Raw genomic sequence first — 16,343 nt, 5'->3', positions numbered from 1 at the left:
GCCTTAGCACGAGGCAAGAGGACACAGAGGCGGGTACTCTTGAAGAATATGCCACAGTATTGCCATTCAAGTTGCCATGAAGGAAGCAGTGTGCAGCGGAGATTGTGCTGGTAGGGGCAGAGGCCCAGGATCCAGACAATGGTGCACAAATTATAGTGAAGTCGGTGGACTTCGGGAGCTACTAGGTGACGGACTGTCCTAGAGCGGTGCTTCATCTAGGTGTGACCCAAGAGTGAGGGGATGAAGGTCGATTGCCAAAGGAGCGAACAAAATCGAATGTGGAAGAGACCCTGTGATGTATTGGCAGAGGCAACACATGGAGGGTTCACAATTCGAGTTTATTCCACAAGGATTAGAATGCAATGGAGATGTCACCAGGAGGCGACAGGGTGCAGCGGATCGTGGTGGAACAGTTCATGGCAATGCGATACACACGACATAGTCCCGGGAGGGACTAGATCATATGAAGGTATGATCGGGAGCTACTGGGAGCTCCACTTCGGTGAACAACACGATGGCAAGAAGGGCTATGGATTCAAGGAGTGAAGGCCATGGTACTGTAGAGGCGGGTCTTCCGTGCGTGCATCGAATTTTGCATCGGATGAAAACCTTGGTCATCAGCATATGGGGGCTGGGTTCCACCAAGGGAAAAGTTCGAATGCAAGTACCAGTGAGTTCCATGGGAGGAACTTGATCATGCAGAGGTATGATCGAAGCAGCTGGAGAGTTGGACTGCTCCAGAGCTCATATTCGCTTAAGGGAGCCCGGCAAGTCAGAGGACAAGACCGAGTAAGCGAACGTTGCTACCAAGGAAGCTAAGGAGAACAGAATTGGTGCAAACCCTACAACGTGATGGCGGAGGCCATGCATGGGAGTTGCAATCTGTCTTTCCATCGACCAAACAGACTGCTTGGAGAACACAGAGGTGTTGAAGCAGGGGGTCGAAAGGGGCAAGGAAGCGACGACGAGTCCAGAGGGACTTAGCTACCCAAAATCAAGCATCAGTTAGAATGGAGGTGGACTCAGAGGAGTGCCACAGAGATATATCTACTAATCATGAAGAAAATGGATGCAGATGCGAGGCGACGGATAGTAGGGCCATGGGCATGGTAGCGCCATGGTACCGTAGAGGCGGGACTTCCGTGAAAGTCATTGATCCCTTGCTCTATGGAGGGAGAGTGCTTGGTCGTGAAAGGGGCCGAGGAGGTGGAGAATACAGAGGCAATCTCCAAATACCGAGACAAGGCTGAAGGGCAGAGGCCGAAGAACTTCGTAAGATCGGTGTCAATGTGCTTCTCATCAAAGATAGCCGAAAGTGAAGGACTTCGGGTCATGCAAGAGTGCATAACCAAGGAATGAAGCAGGCAGTATGCGGTGCTGTACCTTTGCTACTCAGAGGAGTAGGCGGCAGGGTTGATGGATAAGACGGTACAATCCCAGAGGCGACCAAACCTATGAGAGAATTACTCCAAGTTGGGGTGAAAACTTTTCGCATTCCAGAAGTTCGATGGCATTGAGAAGGTGAATCACAATAGCTAACTCAACGCAAAGAGTGCAAACACTTCAAAGTGCTTCAGAAGTGTGAGCAAAGAGCAGGCGAAGTCCAGTAACCAGCTCGATGCATGAAGTACAACCTCGAGGAGGCGGGCGAAGTCAAGTAACCTTTGCCTTCTCAACTCTCAAGAGAATAGGTGAAACCGAGTACCCCAATTCTTTTATCTATCCAGCAGAGGAGCTCTGCATATGTTCAAAGACCCTTCGAAGATAATGGAAGACAATAGTTGTCAAATCCTCACCGATGGTGATCAGTGTTACTGAGAGTAGATTGTCCGCTTCATTTCCCAACGAAATGCTAATCGAAAGCAGAAGTGATGCGAACCTACTTGGATATGACAACTAAGTGAAAGAAGAGTCAATGAGCAAATTTTGTGGAGGAAGGACCCAAAACTTCAGAAGTTTACGAGACGATGCTCGTTAAAGCTCCAACAAGCATCCACCCAATTCAAGCAACATGTGGAATTTTGAGAGACTGGCGCAGTAAGGATGGTCTTTTCCTTCATCTGGCGGATCCGCAGGAATCAACATGGATCAACACAACTCAGCCAACCTCACGCCAGAGTTAAGAGTCATTGGTGAGTTGAAGCAGCATGGCAGATTAAATGTTCGACTACTCAAAAATAACAGCGGAGAGCAGCTGGGAGCCAGGAGGCGCATTGCAGCTGGAGCAGAAGATTGAAGACTCAGCACGACTTAGGCAAATCCAGCTAAGTCCGTGACAACGCGGCGACCGCAGCTACATCCCCGCATCCTCGCAGCAACCCTTCATTCCCATAGTGTTGCCACTGACTGCATTACAACAGCAGCACCGAATAGGGCAGTGATTGATGCCCTTGACCAACACCAAAAATAGGAGTTGAGATTACAGATTTGCAGTCTTACAAAATGGCCATCGATAACTCAGTGAAAGCACAAATGGAAGCATTGGAAATTAGAATTGAGAACCAGTTACAAAAAGTACTTAATGATTTCAAAAAGGACTTTCTGGGGAGCCTTAGTAAATTTCAACAAGGTGAGAGCTCAAGTTCTACATTGCACAGATCTGGAAATACTAGAAAAGGGCCCCAAGATTGTGACACAATCTACTCATACATGAAGGTGGATGGACAGCTCTCAAAAATTTGTCAAACTTCTATAGTGTTGGAATATCAGAGTAGGTTTGAAATATTATCAAATCAAGCTAGAGATTGGTCGGAACGATAACTTTTGGATACATTTATTGAAGGTCTTATTCCAGAGATCCGGTGTGAAGTTAAGGCTCATTAACCTCGCACTATGATAGCTGTGATCTCATTCGCACATCTACATAAGAAAAAAATCAACAGGGAAAATCATGGAAACAGAAGTGACAACCACCAGATGATCAATATGCCACCCACCATATCTATTCCCAACCAAAGCCTTGGCACCCGAGGACTAACCCAAGAAGAACTCAAGAAAAATTCAGCAAAGGGTTTGTACTATGATGAAAAGTGGAGTATGGAGCACCAATGTAATCAAGGGTAGCATATGATGATTGAGCCAATTGGAGAGGAACCGAAAGCAGAAGAGTTGGACTCCGATCATGAAGGTATAAATTCTAATGAAGACGTTGAACCTACCGTACATACAATGCATATATTAGCCGACTACTCTAACCCGCAAACTATGGAAGTTGCCGGAACTCTAGAGCATCAGCCTATTATAGTTTTGATTGATACTGGTAGCACTAACAATTCTATGGACAGTGAGACTGTTGACCGATTGGCCCACCACATTGAAGACTATGATAGATTCGAAGTAAAGATCATTGATGGATAGATTTTCACTTGTGATAGCAAAGGTTCAAAGATAAAATTGATTATACAGGGCCAGAAGTTTCATGCAACGATTACTATACTGAAAGATCAACCTGTTGCTTACACTCTCAAAAAGTGGAGACCATACTTACTTGATCAACAAGTTGTGATGCGTTGCAGATAGTTTATGGCTAAAGTGCTGAAAGAGAAGCTCCCCGAGATTGATGCTGCTTAGCCTTGAGGACAAGGCTGATTTGAAGAGGGAGGAACTGTTAGGAACCTTTTTCTGAGCTTTTGAATAATGTTTATTGAGTTTGTTTAGTCCAGTTGTTTATTGAGTCAGTTTAGTTCAGTTAGAGTCAAGTAGAGGTTTATTTAATATTTATTTATTATTAGAGTTCAAGTCCTGATGGACCTTGGGTGGAACTCTATAAATAGGGATGTAACTACTTCTTTTCGGTAATCTATGAAAAATACTATTGTCTTTGGACAAACCCTAGGAGGCCGATCCCCTTGAAGTGATCAAGGAGGGCCGATCCCCTCGAAGAGATTAAGGAGGGCTGATCCTCTCGAAGCGATCAAGGAGGGCCGATCCCCTCGAAGTGATCATTATCATTCCCTTTTCTCTCATTTCTTCCACGATAAGACCTTAGGGTCTTATCATTTGGTATCAGAGCATTCTCATTTCTTCCATTTCTTCTACGATAAGATCTTAGGGTCTTATCAGAGAGTTTTCTTAATTTCTATGAATTTGGATTTATGGAATATCATTGAAAACGATTTTTAACTTCCCTCTAAACCGATGAACGAATGGTCAGATTTTGAGAAGAAGTATTTTTCTTTAAACGCAAAGGCTATGAATGCCTTATTTTGCGCTTTGGACAAAAATGAGTTCAATCAGATTTCTACGTGCGAAACGGCTTTTGATATTTGGCGAACACTTGAAATCACGCACGAGGGAACTAGTAGAGTCAAAGACTCGAAAGTTAACATTTTATTGCATGATTTTGAGCTTTTTCGAATACAACCAAGCGAGATTATAGGCGACATGTACACCCGTTTCATGGACGTCGTCAATAGTTTAAGAGCTCTTGGAAAATGTTTTTCGGATTTTAAACTTGTAAACAAGATTTTGCGTTCTCTTTCTAAGAAGTGGGATTCAAAAGTAATTGCAATACAAGAAGCTAAAAACCTAAACAACTTACCACTTGAAGAACTAATTGGTTCATTGATGACATATGAAATGGTGCACAATGCACATGATGAACATGATGAACAAAATCACCTTCCAAAGAACAGGAAGGATTTGGAACTCCGAACAAATGAATACCACTTGAGCGATGACTCAAGTGATGAGGACAATGATGAACTTGAACTTCGAACACTAAATCTTACTAAGTTTATTAAACAAAAATCTAAAATAAACAATAAACTTGAACGAAGGAAGAGGCCAAAGAAGAAGAACACAAAGTGGGATGAATCGAGCTCCTCCGAAGACGAGGAGAAAATCAAGAAAGGCGAGGTGGCAAACTACGCCTTAACCACTTTCAATGATGAGGTAATCGAAATCCCCTTAATTTATTTTGAAATTACTTGATGCTTTCATGATGTATTTTCTTTTTTAGTTTAGAATTAATGTTTAAGAAAAAAAAATTATGATCATGCTAGTAATTTCGAAAATGATAATATTGCATATTTTATAAACAAACAAAATGATTTTGATTGAAAATATGAAATCATGGTTAAAAAGTAATAATGTGTATCACGTTGATGTCCATTGTTATTTCTCGATTTTGAGTATATTAAATCATGTTTAATTTGAAGTTATGATTAATGAGTATATATTTTTGAAATTATGTATGATGATTCTTGATAATTATGGATTATCAATTTTCATGATAATAACAGTGGCTTTAAAATTTGATGCACGTTTTGATTTGACATAAATGAAAAGGCATGCTAACATAAAATCGATCACGTAAGATGAAACATTAAAAAAGGGGGAAAAATATATTATCAATGAAATCATGAATCTCTTTATATTATAAATTTTGTGAGCCATAAAAATGATTTTGATGATTTAAATTTGAAATGAGTTTTATCAAAATCATGATCATGATTTGTCAAATTGAATGAATTGAAAATGAATGATGATTTTTCTCTTGAAAGATTGTGACCTGTATTCCTTATATTCATGATATGATGCAATTCTTTGTATTCATGAAAGGTTTATCTCATCACCCAATTATTTTCTTCTTCATATTCCTTATGTGATGATATGAATACATGAAATATTCATTAATTTATTTTGATGTATACAAATGAAAGGTTATGATCATGCATGGTAGGATATAATTTAACAAAATTGATACCATCATGATATGAAACATTTATGATTTGCAATGATGCACGCAATACTTGAGCTTTTTAATTATGATGTAATGTATTGCATATGATGTGAGTCATGATTTAAAATGCTATGAGTTGTTGCTAAAATGAAATATTATAAATGTTGATTTAATGTCATGAATGCTGTAAATGATGAATGTTTGGTATCATGATCAAAATGAAGTGATAAATATTTTGAAAATAAATGTTTGTATCATGTTAGATGGTTTGACATATTATGCACGATAAGCTATAAATATGATTGAAACAATAATTGAAATAATAGGAATGATGATTTGGAATCATATAATAATGAGTTTGCATGTTCGAATTTGAAAATATAATGATGCACAAATAAGATTGAAACCTACCTTTGTCATGATTTAGAAATTAATGTAAAGGGTCTTCTCTTCTTTTTGCCAATGACATAGGGGGAGAAAGAGTTGCTAATGTGCATATCTCAAAGAGAAAATTGCCAGCTTGCGTGTCTTAAAATGTTAAAAAAATTTTGCTAGTTTGTATATTGTAAACTTGCTATCGTACTACCATGATGATGAGCATGTCTTATCTTCATGATTGTATTTGAAAATCAATAGCACAGCCTTGTTCGAATGCATGAAAGTGTTAATTTCATTTTCGGATTCTCTTAACAATTGGATTTTCGAATTATCCTCTTCCAGACTTAATAAGCATATGTCATATCAAGTTTAATTCATATCATTGATTTTTGACATATGGAATCAACTAGCAAATACATCTCTCATACACTTATTATGTGAATAATATTTTGTTTTGAGAAATGGATTTGATGAAATGATTCCTGCTTATAAATTCCTTCTTGAAAAAGGAAGTCATTTTTACGTACAAAGATTTGATTCACATACATATCTTGATACTTGTAAAAATGAAGCGTGCTTTAATATCTTATCAATTTTAACTTCATTCGAGTAAGCTCAGAAATAGCTTTCCTCCTTCATGCAAAAAGATTATAACAAATAAAAAGAAAGAAGTATTCAAAGCAATCTACGTATCATGCCTTCCTTTATATGCTTGATTTCCTATCACTTACTATTGGAAAATAACATGAACCCAGTAAAGGCATGAACAATTATCGTACTTATGCTCAAAATTTGCTTATATTATTCTCCTGGTATCACAACTACCATGCTTTTTGTTGATGACAAAGGGGGAGAAATATATGAATTGATGCTATGAACACTGATGCTATGATTATGCCAAGCTTGTATTATCAAGAGATATATGAATTAATATGATTGCCATATTTGCAATGCTTGCATCATCAAGAGATATATGAATTGATGTTATGATTGCCAAATTTGCATTATGCCATGTTTGCATCATGCGTTAAGATATTAAGAACTTGTATCGTAATTTTACGCGTTGATATCTTACCATGTGATGAAATGCTACAATTGATAAACACTTGAAATGTTCGCGTTATGATATCAAAAGCTTACATCGCAATTTTACATGTTGATATTTGATAATAGCAAACTTGCATGATGATAAAACTTGATATTATGTTTTTCATGCAATGAGTTGAACCAATATCACAAACACTTGATTGTGGTACTTCTCCTTTTTGTTGATGACAAAGGGGGAGAAGTATGCTGATGACATGAAATGTTATGCATAAGTTCATGATGATGTGTTGCAAGTATTCATGATGAATATTGCAATGACTTGAATTTAGTTTGAATTCAAGGTTCTATCAATGTGGCATATTGATAGGGGGAGTTTGTTTAAACTCCGGGAGTTAAGTTTAACTCCGTCATCAAGTGGTTGTCATCATCAAAAAGGGAGAGATTGTTGAATCTCGTATTTTGATGATGAAACTACTTGATATATGTTTATGATTTAATCTACATTTTGAGTGACGCAGGATGCTTTGATCAGGATGAGATAATTAAAGCAGGAAAATCATGTTGTGCCGGAGGAACATGTCAGAAGATTGGACGTAGGGCCGGTGGATCGATCGACGTATCGACAGAAGGCTTCGGGTCGTGGACTCGAGCATCGGGCCAAGAAGAGCGAGTATTGTACCAAGGATATCGGAGTTGTGGAGTCAACTGGCCGATTGGGCAATAGGCTGCAGGAGAGGACGATGCGCTGAAGAATTAGACGAAGCGTCGAGGGACCAATGACATGCCGGACAACTTGGTTAATTGCTTAGGATTAATTATCTCGATCGAAGTTTTATTTTAAGTGTGTAGGATTAACTAAGATAGAAGAAAGACATGCAGCAAGAGTTGCGCTGGAGTCAAGACAATGATCACGTTGGGAGTTCGAGAGTTCGACGGAAGTTCGGACAGTCGTCGGAGGTTCTACGGGAACAAATCCGAGAAGTCCATGAGATTGCCAAAGAAGCTCGTCGGAACTTGCCAAGTGGATCGTCGCAAGTCCAGGAGTTTGCCGGAAGTCCGCAGGAGCATCACCGAGGGTTCATCGGATGATCGACGAAAGTTCGCCGGAAGCTCACCGGAAGAAGCGATTGACGCACCGAAGCAAGTTGCAGTAAATGTCTTAGGAAAAATCGTAGTTAGCACTTTGATTAAGTTGGAAATGGGAGGTGATCCCATTAACTTAATCTTGGGGCAATTGGGCCCCTGAAAAACCCGAATTGGGCCGAATGGATCAACCCATTCGGACCCTAATTTCTGTCAGGCGGTTTAACCGCCCAAGGCAGGAGGTTGCACCGCCTGGGCTCAGTCTCCGAGCGAGACTGGGAGGTGCAACCGCTCCAGCCAAGCGGTGGCACCGCTTGGGGCTCAGTCTCCGAGCGAGATTGGGCGGTGCAACCTCCCCTGACAGGAGGTGGCACCGCCTGAGCTCAATCTTCGAGCTCTGCCAAGCGGTGCAACTGCCTCAGTAAGGAGGTGCAACCGCCTGAGCTCGGTCTTCGAGCTCTGTCAGGAGGTGCAACCACCCCTGACAGGAGGTAGCACCGCCCAGAGGCTCAGTCTTCGAGCTCTGTCAAGCGATGCAACCGCTCCAGTCAGGAGGTGCAACCGCCTGATCTCGGAATTCCGAGAATTGACAGTTTTGAGCTCCAAATTTGAATTGGGTTGGGGCCTATAAATACCTCACCCATTCAGCATTGAAAGGACATGAACTAACACTGAAATCTTGATCCTTTTCTGTGATTCTTAGAGCTCAAAATTGTTGTAAAGGCCAAAAGTTCTTCTCCCTCTGTTCTTCCAAGTTCTGAGTTGTAAAGAGAGGAGAGAAAATTCTGTAAGGGTTGTCTCCTAAGCCCATCAAAAGGAGTGAATCTGTAAAAGGATGGTTGGCCTTCGCCTATTGAAGGAAGGCCTCTAGTTGACGTCGGTGACCTCGTTGGTGGAGGAAGCCAAAAGTGGAGTAGGTCAAGATTGACCGAACCACTCTAAATCTTAGTTTGCATTTACTTTGAGCATCTTATCTTTACTGCAAACCTCCTTAATAGCTTATTGCCTTCTGTGTTTTTACGAATGTGTTTCAAAGTTCAGTGCTTTCCGAATCGGGATTTAAAACGCAAATCAGTTTTATCATATGAACGTATATTTCAGTTTGCGCTTACGTTCTGATTTCCATTATAACTGCAAGCTACCTTTATATCTTTGCTTTAACTGCATCTCGCCTTATCTCAAGTTAAAGTGGTTTACGAATCAGCTTTTATACCGAAATCACTTTTATCGTACGAACGTCGTATTTCAGTTTGCGCTTATATTCTGATTTCCATCATAACTGCAAACTGCGTTCATATCTTTGCTGCATCTCTCCTAGTCAAAAGTTGAAGTGATTTACGAATCAACTTTCTTACCAAAATCACTTCTATCGAACGAAAGCAGTTTTCGATTTTAATCGCATAAGGTTTTCCGCTGCACTAATTCACCCCCCCCCCCCCCCCCCCCTCCCTCTTAGTGCTCTTGATCCTAACAAGTGCACCATCGGGTGATGTACGCCTTTGTTATTATGTATATATTGTATGTGGCTAATGCATGATTTTATTTATTATGTAAGAAATTATCATCATTTTTCTTATGCATAATTTTATGATGAATCGATATATTATCATTTATTATTGAATTATTGATATTTATTTTTATTTTATGAATATTAAAGATTATTTTTATTTATTTTTAGGTTCCTACCAGAATGTGTAGTTGCTGATATGTTTTTATCTTATATTTATTTTTAGAGTAATCTACTACTTTGTAATAGATCTGAAGCTTGAGTATAAGAGACTTATGACTATACCAAAAAGATGTAGTCCTTTTTCTAATTAATAGAATATTTACTATTGTAAGGATAAGGATTTGAATTCAAAGATGAAAGAAAAAAAGAAAAAGAGGGAGTTTATTATGTAAATTGTGAATAATAAATTACTGATTTATTATTCTTTTTATAAATCTAGGTCATGACACTTCTCCCCTTCTCCTCCTCAACCGACAAGTATAGAGATTTAGGCAACGACTTAAGGAGCATCTTCGTATCCTCTACCATGTGGATCACCGCTAGAGAGGAGGATGCTTGATTTCCTTCATCCTCTCTCACAGATCTGCAGGAATTCAAGGATATACGATCTCCCTAGGTAACACAACTATCTCATATGTGGTTTTCAGTTTCACGGGTTTTGCATACTAATCTTCGCACGACGTTGAATATATTTTGGAAATTTTGAGATTTTTATTTTATGTTCTTCCGATGTGCTTGTGATATCACTCCTATATTTTCCTACACCGCCTCCATCATATAGATGGGTATTTAGCATATTAGTTTGTTTGGTTATCTCGATGTCCCTCTCGAGCAACCTATGACTAGGATTATTTATAGTTTGTAATGAAAGATGAATCAACCTTATTATCATGATATCATCATGATTCGATTCTCATTGCATATATCCATGAACATCATAGTATATGCAACATGCAACATAATATGAGAAAATATTAATAAATAATAATAAGCAAAAAAGAGTGCCTATTGTGTCACACGTGTCCTCACTCACGTGATTGGCTTGCAAGGCACCCATGATTAGCACAATAGAGAAAAGAGAGGAAGGAGGATTTTAGAAAGTTGAATGAACAGTTACAAGTCTGCAAACAACTACTCACCAGTTGTCGAGCGCGAAGGCAAGTTCCTACTAAGTTAATATGCAAACTTGTGAAGATTGTTTAACACTCGACACTACCCTAAAGCCCCATCCCCTCTAGTGCCACCCGGGGGGTTCTAGGGTGCTAAGACGACTGATGCTTTATATACAATTGTGGTCTACAGAAAATAGGGTGTGGCATAAAAAAATGAAACCATTTTAGGGTAATTTTGCCCAATGCAGTGAGTGGTCGCACTGTAGCACTATAACCTATTCGAGCTTATATTTTTATAAACAAAAATATATAAAACCAAGGTAAAATATATTGTTAAGCATCTATATAAGTATGCAAAAGTGACGAACGGTTCGTTGAGCGAAGTTATTGCGGGTGCACGACGAACATTCATGACACATGTGCAATTATGCAATAGGGTTAAGCAAATAAGCATAGGGGCACATGAAGGGTTGTAGAGCCAAGTGCGATGACATAATAGGGTTAGATGAATATGTGCAAGAGCACGCAAAGGGTTGCACAACAAGGTGCTGTGGTGCAATAAGGTTAGGCAAACAAGCACGGGAGCATACGAAAGGCCATAAGGCTAGGTGTAGTGGTGTGACAGGATCATGCGAATAGGCGCTGGGGCGCATAAAAGGCCACAGGGCTAGATGCACTAGCATATGTCACTAATACCACTGTTGTACAGTGGCACAAGGGTCCAATCAATGCACGTTTAGAGCATGCGACTCCATCGATGAGCGAGAGAAATTGAGCGGATCATGATACAAGTGTACACACCATACCGCTTACAACAAAGACGAGTCATGGAAAAATGGCATGTTGATGTATGGCCATTATATAAATCATGAAAGATTAAATCATGATCATAGTGATGATTCGTCTAATACTAGAGAACAAGGATGGTGCCATGTGTCGTGGGCTATGCCGATGATGCCAAATGTCCCACTTTACTCGAAGCATTTTGGAGCTAAATGGATGGTCAAATAGGTAGAACATTATCTTCACCTCCTATAAATACCCATCAACTATTTCAGTGATGTTAGGAATGAGTCGGTACTAAGAGGGGAGGAGGGGGTGAATTAGTGCAACAAATAAAATTACATCGGTTTAAAATTTTTTCATACGATAAAAATCGATCTCGGAAATACTTAACTTGAAAGCATACGGAAGTAAAGTGAAAGTAAGAATTCCATTTACAATAAAAGTAAATAGCAAGAAATAAATACAAACCAAATTTTTATAGTGGTTCGATCGTCGTGACCTACATCCACTCCGTTGATTCCTCTTCCGTCAAGGTTACCGGCATCCACTAACGATCTTCTTTCAATGGGCGAAGATCAACTACCCTTTTACACCTTCTCCTTTTCAAGGTTTAGGAGACAACCTTTACACCCCTCTTTTATAAGGTTTCCCTTACACATCTCCCTTAGAACTCTCTCTAAGCTTTATGAGGAGGGAACTCAACTTTCTAATAGGGTTTACAATTTTAGCATCACAGAGTTTTGGTCAACTTTCTTGCATCTCCATACATGAATAGTTAGGGTATTTATAGACACCAAATGACTTCAAAACTTGGAGCCAAAATTTAAATCCCTGAAATTTTGGGGTACGAGCGGTACCACCGCCTGCACTAGGCGGTACCACTGCCTACAGCCTGACACTAGATGATACCACCACCTGACAATCTCTCGGAGACTGTCTCTAGGTGGTACCATCGATAGACTGGCGGTACCACCACTTGACGTAGTCTCAAAGACTGTGCCATGATGGTTCTACCTGTTGGGTCATTGTTTGGGCCTTTCACTTGGCCCAAAATAGCCCAAATTTTGGCCCAATTGACCCATAATTGAGTTAGTCTAATTATATTCTAAATTAACTTAATTAGACTTTAAACTAACTCGATCTATTCATAATCGATTATAAGCGAATCATATGCTGTCCGGCATGTCATTAGTTCTTCCGGCGCTTCGTTCGATCTTTCAGTGCATCTTCCTCTCCTTCGGCATATTGCCTAATCAGCATGTTGTCTTCTCGCAACTTTTGATATCCTTGGCGCAATGTCCGATCTTCTTGGCCCGATGTCTGAATTCACAGACCGAAGCCTTCTACCGATACGTCGACCGATCTTTCGGCTCGACATCCAATCTTCTGACATATTTGCTCTGACCCAACATCTGATTCCTCCTGATTTAATCGATTTACCTCTTTTGATCAAAGCTAATCCTACGTTACTTAAACGCACATCAGATAAATACTATCAATTGGTTTCATCATCAAAATCCGAGATTCAACAATCTCTTCCTTTTTTATGATGACAACCAATTAATGACGGAGTTAACCTTAACTCCCCCTATCAATATGCATATGTAAGATGAACTTTGAATTCAAAATAAATTCAAGTCAAAGCAAATTTAATCATGAATATGTGCAACACGTCATCATAAAATCATGCATAATCAAATTTTCAATACATCATTCCATGCATGATTGTCATCATAACTTCTCCCCTTTTGTCATCAACAAAAAGAAGTGCAACTAGTAAATTTTTAGACATAATTTCAAATCATTACGTAATAAACATAATCTCAAGTTTTATCATCATGCAAGTTAGTAATTTTTTTTCTTCTCTTTTAAGAAGTACAATTTTTGCTTCTTTTGCAATGTTTGAACTAACAATTTTTGCTTCCTTTGCAAAGTGCAAGCTAGCAAAATTTAACATCATTTTACAACATACAAGTAGCAATGATTTTGAGTTTTACAAGTTTGTAAATTTTGCTAGATATGCAAGTTAGCATGTTTGCTTTTCTTTACGATATTCAAACTAGCAAGTTTTTCTATCTTTGAAATGTGCAAGCCAACAAATTTATCTCCCCCTTTGTCATTGTCAAAAAGAAAGGAAGAATATAATTTTATAATTCTTTTTTCTTTACATCAATTTTCATATCATGACAAAGATAAATTATCATTCTTAATTCAATATGTTTGTGCATCAATATAGTTTTAAATTAAAACATGCATAATTTCAAAACCTTACATTTCATCCTTGATGCATGATAAAAATAAATCAATCATCACTATGGCATATCATACATGATACTCAAGCATTCATGTGATATATCATTTTGGGCATAACATTCATGATGTTAAGACTTTAAAATTTTTACATTTATCACTTCATGCATTAAATCAACAATTTGATCATGATACCAAATATTCATCATTTATTTTCTCTCCCTTTGTCATCAATGAAAGGAGAATCATTCAACAATGCAAATGTTTGAAAGCATGTCAAGTAAGTTTTACACCAATTTATCCAAGCTAGCAAAAATGAGACATTAAGCAAAATCTTTGCATGAAAAATGAGAAGCTAGCATTTTTGCTTAAGAGCTTTTTGGTTCTTTTTAAGATAGTGCAAGTTTCTTTCTTTGTTTGTCATAAAAAGATAAAAAGATGACGAAGAAGAGTAAGAGAGAAATTCATTTAAGAACCAATCATAATATTACATGCAACATCATAAATATTTCAAATCATCATGGTATCAAAATATTCTCTTTAATGAAAAGTAAGAAATCATTCGGGAATAAAACGTGAGAGATGTTGATTCATATAAAGAAACTATCAAGTTTTGATTCTGAGAGTTCAAGGTCGATGATATAGATAAAGATTTTTCTATAGCAAATAGAGTCATGGGAGAACACATAAAGGATCTCGATTCATGTATAATAATTCTCATGATTCATTTAGTAAATCTTCTCTTTAAATAAAATACCAAGAAAAATCATAGGAGTTAAAAGAAGAGATCTTGATTAAAAAAATCTTAGGTAATTCCAAGAAATCAAGATCATGATTTGGATAAAACTCATTCAAATTCAAATCATCAAATTATCAAAATTACTTCCAAGAGATTCAAAATATGGCATAAATAACTTCATCAATCTCTTAGTGAAAAATTGATAAGATGGAGAAAAAAAAATTTTCAATGATGCATTCCCATTTTAGTTGTTTCAATTCATGTGATTGATTTCATATAAGCATGCCCAAATTTTTATGCCAAAAAGAAAACATGCATCAACCTAAAAAGAACTTTCATTATGTCAAAGATCGATAATCCATAAATCACAAGAATCATCATGCATAATTTTAAAATATAAACTCATTAAACACGATATCAAACCTCTTAATATTTTTATGAAAACATCAAGCATGGTTTCCTTGAACATGAGGTATCTTCAATCAAAATCGAAAAGCAATACGAAAATCAACATGATTACACATACATAAAATTATAATTAGATCTAACATTTTGTTCCTTTATCATAAAACATATAATTTTCATGATCATTTTTAAAATAACTAGAAAAAGAAGCATGATATATTTTTTTATAATTTTTTTTTATTTTTTATTTACTAACTAATTTAAAAACAACTCATGAAAAAGTATCAAATAATTTCAAAATAAAGTAAATGAGTTTCGTTTGAGTTGTTTGCCTCATCGTCGAGAGTCACTAAAATGAAGTTCGTCACTCCGTCTTCATCAATTTACTCCTCGTCTTCTGATGCACTCATTTCATCCCAAGTCACCTTGAGTATCATCTTCTTCTTTTTTAAGTTCATTTTAAATTTTTAATTATTATTTAATAAATCTTTTAAATTTTATAGTGATAAGTTCAAGTTCATCATCACTTAAGCTTTTACTCGAGTGGTCTTCATTTGTTGTAAGTGAAAAATCCTTCCTATTTTTTAAAAGATAGTTCTCATGTTTATCATATTCATCATATATCATACAACTCATTTCATAAGTCATTAAGGACCCGATAAATTCTTCGAGAGGAAAATTATTCAAATTCTTTTATTATTGTATTATTGTTATTTTCAAATCCTAATTTTTAGAAAGTGATCGTAAAAGTTTACTAACAAGTTCAAAATTCGAAAAACTTTTACTAAGGGTTTTTAGACTATTGACGACATCCATAAAACGGGTGTATATGTCTCCAATAGTCTCACTTGGTTTCATACAAAATAATTCAAAATCACGCATCAAAATATTTATTTTAGAATATTTGACTCTATTAGTGCCTTCGTGTGTGATTTTGAGTATGTGCCAAATGTCAAAAGCCATTTCAAAAGTAGAAACTCGATTGAATTTATTTTTATTTAAAGCGCAAAATAGAGCATTCATAACTCTAGCATTTAAAGAAAATGTTTTCTTCTCCGAATCATTACATTTGTTCATTAGAGTAGAAGACTTTTGAAAATCACTTTCGATAATATTTCATAAATTTAAATCCAAGGAAAGCAAGAAAACTCTCATTCGAGTTTTCCAATAAGTGTAGCCCGTCCTATTGAACATAGAAGGATGAACAATAGAAAAACCCTCTTGAAAGCCAAAAAGAATCATTTCTCTTGGGTGTTAAACCAAATGAGAAAAACCGTGGCTCTAATACCAACTATTAGGAATGAGTCGGCACTAAGAGGGGGGGGGTGAATTAGTACAGCGGATAAAATT

The sequence above is a fragment of the Musa acuminata genome, chromosome BXJ3-10, assembly GCF_036884655.1.
Source record: "Musa acuminata AAA Group cultivar baxijiao chromosome BXJ3-10, Cavendish_Baxijiao_AAA, whole genome shotgun sequence".
NCBI classification, from domain to species: Eukaryota; Viridiplantae; Streptophyta; class Magnoliopsida; order Zingiberales; family Musaceae; genus Musa; species Musa acuminata.
Note: the sequence above shows the minus strand (reverse complement) of the source record.